We start from the raw sequence: 5,804 nt of genomic DNA, 5'->3' as shown, positions 1-5,804 counted from the left end.
AAGATCTCTACCTGGACCATGGAGAGCTGCTGCCAGTCTGAGTAGACCGTGATGGGCCAGTGGTCTGAATTGGAAGGGGCTGTAGCTCAATGGTAGAGCACCTGCTTTGCATGCAGAAGGTCCCGGGTTCAATCCCCGACATCTACAGTTAAAAGGACCAGGTGTAGGTGATGTGAAAGACCTCTGCTTGGACCCCTGGAGAGCCGCTGCCAGTCTGAGTAGACAGTACTGACCTTGATGGACCAGCGGTCTGATTCAGTATAAGGTAACTTCATGTATCCATTGATTTTGGCTATTCCTGGTGGTCAGCATGGAAGCTTTAAGTGATGCTGCCTTTCACTAAGGGAGTCTCCTTCTCCTCAACCCAGACCAATGGGACACTTCCTTTCTATTAAGGATGAGTCATCTCAAGGACGTAATCTACTGGCAAAGTTCACACAATGTTCTAGATCTTCTAATCTGCCTTGTGACGCATCAACAGCTCTAATTCGCTCAGCACTGGTTTTTCCCGGTCTGTGTTGCTGAAATTACCCTTCGTACAAAATCTCGGAATGCAAACGGACAGAATAGATGAGGCAGGAATTAAAGCCAAGGAACAATGAGACAGGCTCAAAGTTCCAGGGATTAGTTTCATAGGAACACCGTTATTGCCTGTTAGCAGTTCAAATGCACCAACCAGCGCGTCTTAACAACGTCTTGAGTTGTCCGGAAGGTAATTTCAATCCTGCCAAGTCCAAGCTCCCCGATTCAAGATCATTAGCTGTGCAATTTGCTCAGTGTCGGTTCCATCAATTGTTTGGGTTTGCTTTTGAGTTGTTTTATTATTCCTGTTATTTCCGACATCGACATCGCCATCAATTAAGAGAATGATTCTCTGATTCATAGTAGTTTTTGACACAGAGGGAATGGAAACGGCGCACACCACTGTGATGGTTTTCATCGTTCCCAAGGTAGCCGTAGAGTAAGTATAAGCAAGTCAAGATTTGAAAGAGCCCTGCAGCTGGCTCAACTGCAGAATCGGACACTTCTGTTGCCCCGCGAGCCAATTAAGGGGTGAAATCAACCTTTATGTTTTTCTTGATGAGGGGAGGGGCTGTGGCTCAGTGGGAGAGCATCTGCTTGTCATGCAGAAGGTCCCAGGTTCAATCCCCGGCATCTCCAGTTAAAGGGACTAGGCAGGTAGGTGATGTGAAAGACCTGAGACCCTGGAGACCCTCTACCTGAGACCCTGGAGAGCCGCTGCTGGTCTGAGTAGACAACACTGATTTTGATGGACCAAGGATCTGATTCAGTATAAGGCAGCTTCATGTGTTCTCCATCCTGCTTCCCAGCCCAACGTTCTCTCCCAAAGTAGCTTACCAGAATCAAAATCTAATCAAAATGATCAGTTTTTGGGGTCAGGAAGCAATTTTCCTCCAGGCCAGACTGGCCAGGGATCCTGGAAGAGTTGTTTTGGCCATCTTCTGGGCATGTAGTGGTCACTGGGGGTGTGGGGTGGGAGGTGGTTGTAGGTTTCCTGCGTTGTGCAGGGTGTTGGACAAGATGGCCCTGGTGTGACCTTGGGCCAGTCGCAGTTCTCTCCGAACTCTCTCAGACCCACCTACCTCACAAGGTGTCAGTTGTGGGGATTGGAAGGGAAGGCAATTGTGAGCTGGTTCGAGACTCCTTAAAGGTAGAGAAAATTGAGGCATAAAAGCCAACTCTTCCTCTTCTACTCTCAGTTGTTTGTTAGCAGTGCTCCAGCTTCTTGATTCCATAGCATTCTTGAATGCACTGTCAAAAGTTCATATATTAGCACCCGCTCCTAGGGAACAGGATCATGACTAGGAATGCCACAGAGAAGCTGCTGATACATTGCTGATATGCTTCCTTAATGCGATGCTCAGGGAACTGAGCCCCAACTGCCGAACGAACTCCAACAAATGAGCCAAAGTTATGACATGTGGGCCAGAAATAGTGATGCTCTAAGGGTTGGCTTCTGATCGTAATATATTCAGATATGAAATATTCCTCAGGGTACATATGAAAATAGAATCTCCAAAAGTTAGTGTAACTTTTTAAAAAGAGATTGATTTGGGGTGCCTAACATATGGAATAATTTGTAAGAAGTAAAATTATAACAACAGGAGGGCAGAAAATCTACAATTAGAGAGGAAGGGGGAGAGAAGGGGGGCTCTGCGTCTAATTGGCAGATGAGTACCGGTGGTATTTGTTCTAGCAAAATCTGTACTATCTATTTTAAAAGAATGCAGAAGACAATGGAAAAGATAATAAGGATCAGCAGAAGGCATTTGAAAAGTTCAAAAGATATGTTAAGTGGGGGACGGTGCAGATTAGAAGAGCAGATAAAGCAGGCGAGAAATAATTGGGGAAGAAGTTGCCTGTTGAACCTGAAATAGGCAGAGACATTTTAAGCCCAGAGGGTACTCATATATTTACATAATAGACTTTGGGAAGGAAGAAAAATTTGGTCCCATTTGTGCCCAATATTCTCCCCTTTCAACTTTCAGGTCAGAAATAGCAATTTCAGGGGGAGAGAATTTTCCCTTGAATTTTGTTAAATTTGCAACAACAAAAATAAATCAGCCATTACTTCGCTCATCATTTTTTGGTAGGTACTCTTTTCTCCTTCCTGGATTAATTGACATGGAGGATTCCAGCCAATCAGGAATGCCGCACAGAATGGAATGAGGCCCCAACACCATGATAGCTGCTTGGTGGTCGCCAACACTATGGTGTAGTGGTTAAGAGCGGTGGGCTCTAATCCAGAGAACCAGGTTTGATTCCCTGCACATGAGTGGCAGACTCTAATCTGCCCTATGAGGAGCAGTTAAAACACTTTGGGCTGTTTAGCTTGGAAAGAAGGTGGTTAAGGGGAGACATGATCGAGTTCTATAAAATGATGCATGGTATGGAGAGAGGGGACAGGGAGAAGCTTTTCTCCCTCTCTCATACTAGAATGCGGGATCATCTGCTGAAGCTGGAGGGTGAGAGGTTCAAAACAGATAAAAGTATTTCTTCACATGACGCATAGTTAAATTGTGGAACTCCCAGCCCCAGAATGTTATGAAGGCTGCCAACTTGGAAGGTTTGAAGAGGGGAGTGGACATATTCATGGAGGAGAGGGCTATTCATGGCTACTAGTCAAAATGGATACTAGTCATTATGCATACTTATTCTCTCCAGGATCAGAGGAGCATGCCTATTATCTTAGGTGCTTTCGAACACACCCAGGAAAAGGCTGCTGCAATCATCTTATGTGTGGGCTTCCTAGAGGCACCTGGTTGGCCACTGTGTGAACAGACTGCTGGACTTGATGGACCTTGGTCTGATCCAGCATGGCCCTTTTATGTTCTTATATTCTAATCTGGTGAACCGGGTTGGTTTCCCCACACCACCACATGAAGCCTGCTAGGTGACCTTGGGCTAGTCAAAGCTCTCTTAGAGCTCTCTCAGCCTCACCTACCTCTCAAGGTGTCTGTTGTGGGTAGGGGAAGGGAAGGCAATTGTAAGTTGGTTTGAGACTCCTTAAGTGTAGAAAACATCAGGATATAAAAACCAACTCTTCTTCTTCCTCATTCCCCTTCCCCTTCTCCTTCTTCTGCCCTTTGTGTTGGTGATGTAGTTGTGTGATCCCCCTGGTAGGAAGTGTGTGTTGAAGCTAGAAACCCATCCATAAACAGAGAGGCTGCAAATTTCACCAAAAATATGTTCACCTGTCAAACGTGTTTGAAGGTGGTGATAAGATGTGAACCAAATGGTGTGTTTGATTCGTGTTGAGCAGCTACGAACACCCGCTGAACTAGTGTGCATCCAGTTCTCCCAAAACTGCATGCTCAAAAACACTGCTGATTGAAACTGATCGGCGGCCATTAGCCTTGCGAAGGTCTATTTAGACAAACACCAAAGGGGAGGATTTTATGGAAACACAGCATTTATTGATGACTGGTTTGTATGATTTGTGAGGGATCTAATTGTCTATTTAAATAATCGCCTGCTGTGAGAACATGCATGTGTGAAAAGACAAATGCACTGTACAGAATAATTATTGAGGAGTTCAACTGAACACCTGCAAACAAATTGATGAACTCTCAAACCAATTGTCAAAATGTCAGTTTTCTGTTTGTAACTGATGAGCAGGATGCAAGCTGAACCACTGGTATTTGAGCATCCCTACTCTTGCTGAAGGAGCAAAGGTAGCATGGTATAGCTCGATCTTGTTAGATCCCGGAAGCTAAGTAAGGTCAGTACCTGGAGGGGTGAACATCGAGGAAGCCTCTGCAGAGGAAGGCAATGGCAAACCACTTCTGCTTCTTGCTTGCCTTGAAAGCCCCTTGCTGGGGTAACCATAAGTTGGTTGTGACGTGACGGCACATACACAGGTAGTCCATGTCTTGACCTTGACTTGGACATCCCAGGCTAGCCTGATCTCATCAGAACTCAGAAGTTATGCAGTGTCGGTACTTCGATGGAAGACAATCAAGGAAGACTCTGCAGAGGAAGGCAAACCACCTCTGCTTCTCAATTTCCTTGAAGACCCCTTGCTGGGGTCACCATAAGTTAGAAGCTAAGCAGGGTCACTTGTTGGATGGAAGACCACGAAGGAAGACTCTGCAGAGGAAGGCAATGGCAAACCACCTCTGATTCTCAATTGTCTTGAAAGCCCTTGATGGCATTTACATACATACTCTTGCTGACCATCTTTCTTGGCCTCCCATCTATGGATTGATTCTTTTAAAGAGAACAGGCACAGCCCCCAACCACTCACCAGTCCCTCCTTTACTCAGTTCCGGAGGCCCTACTGACTTCCACTGGGGAAACCGAGGTCAGCAGGAAAGTAGCAGGCAGGGATTGCACTGACCCATGGAGGCTCAACCACCCAGTTGCAATTTCATACCTTGCTCTCAGCTGATGGGTCAGATCTCACAGTGTACATCACTGAAGAAGGCTGAAGGCAATCAAGTTGATCCGATCTAAATTCGATTAGAAGAAGAGTTGGTTTTTTTATATGCCGACTTTCTCTACCTCTTAAGGAAGAATCAGTCCGACTTACAATCACCTTCCCTTCCTCTCCTTACAACAGATACCCTGCGAGGTAGGTGGGGCTGAGAGAGTTGTGACTAGCCCAAGGTCACTCAGCTGGCTCTGTGGGGAGGAGTGGAGAAACCAACCCGGTTCACCAGATTAGTGTCTGCCGCTCATGTGGAGGGGTGGGGAATCAAACCCGGTTCTTCAGATTAGAGTCCACCACTCCAAACCATTGCTCTTAACCACTACACCACACTGGATCTCACGGAAGTTCTGAACCAAACAGGGATCATACTAGGGTTGCCAGGCCCAGGTTGGGAAATACCTGGAGATTTCGGAGATGGAGCTTGAGGAGGGTGGGGTTTGGAAAGGGGAGGGGCTTCAATGCCATAGAATATAATTGTCAAAGCGGCTATTTTCTCCAAGGGAACTGATCTCTGTCATCTGGAGATCAGCTGTAATAGCAGGAGCTCTCCAGCCACCACTGGAGGATGGCAACCCTAGATCATATGCAGTGAACATATGCAGCGAACAGCGATGTCACACTTCCACGCAGCCTTTCAGAATTGGCAGCCTGATGGTGCCATGGAGGCTAACTCAAGGAAACAGAAAGTAACCATCGATTCAAGAACAAAAAGGGAATTTTTGAGCGCTGCCAAGATGTCGGCAAGAAACGCAGTGATTTTGGCCTCAGCTCTAAATGTGAATAATCACAAGGCTCACAAATGAAGCCCGTTCCTGGATGCTGTGCTAAGCATTTTTGTTACATGACCTGA

At 46.2% G+C, this 5,804-nt stretch overlaps 1 non-coding gene across 1 annotated transcript; it reads left to right on the top strand.

The window, feature by feature from the left end:
- Positions 1-1,089: 1,089 nt before the first annotated feature.
- On the top strand, positions 1,090-1,161 carry TRNAD-GUC (transfer RNA aspartic acid (anticodon GUC)). The gene has a single exon. It is a non-coding gene; the product is annotated as a tRNA-Asp (tRNA).
- The last annotated feature ends 4,643 nt before the right edge of the window (positions 1,162-5,804 follow it).

This window comes from Euleptes europaea, chromosome 4 (assembly GCF_029931775.1).
Source record: "Euleptes europaea isolate rEulEur1 chromosome 4, rEulEur1.hap1, whole genome shotgun sequence".
Classification (NCBI taxonomy): Eukaryota; Metazoa; Chordata; class Lepidosauria; order Squamata; family Sphaerodactylidae; genus Euleptes; species Euleptes europaea.
Note: the sequence above shows the minus strand (reverse complement) of the source record. Positions and strands in the feature narration are given on the sequence as shown.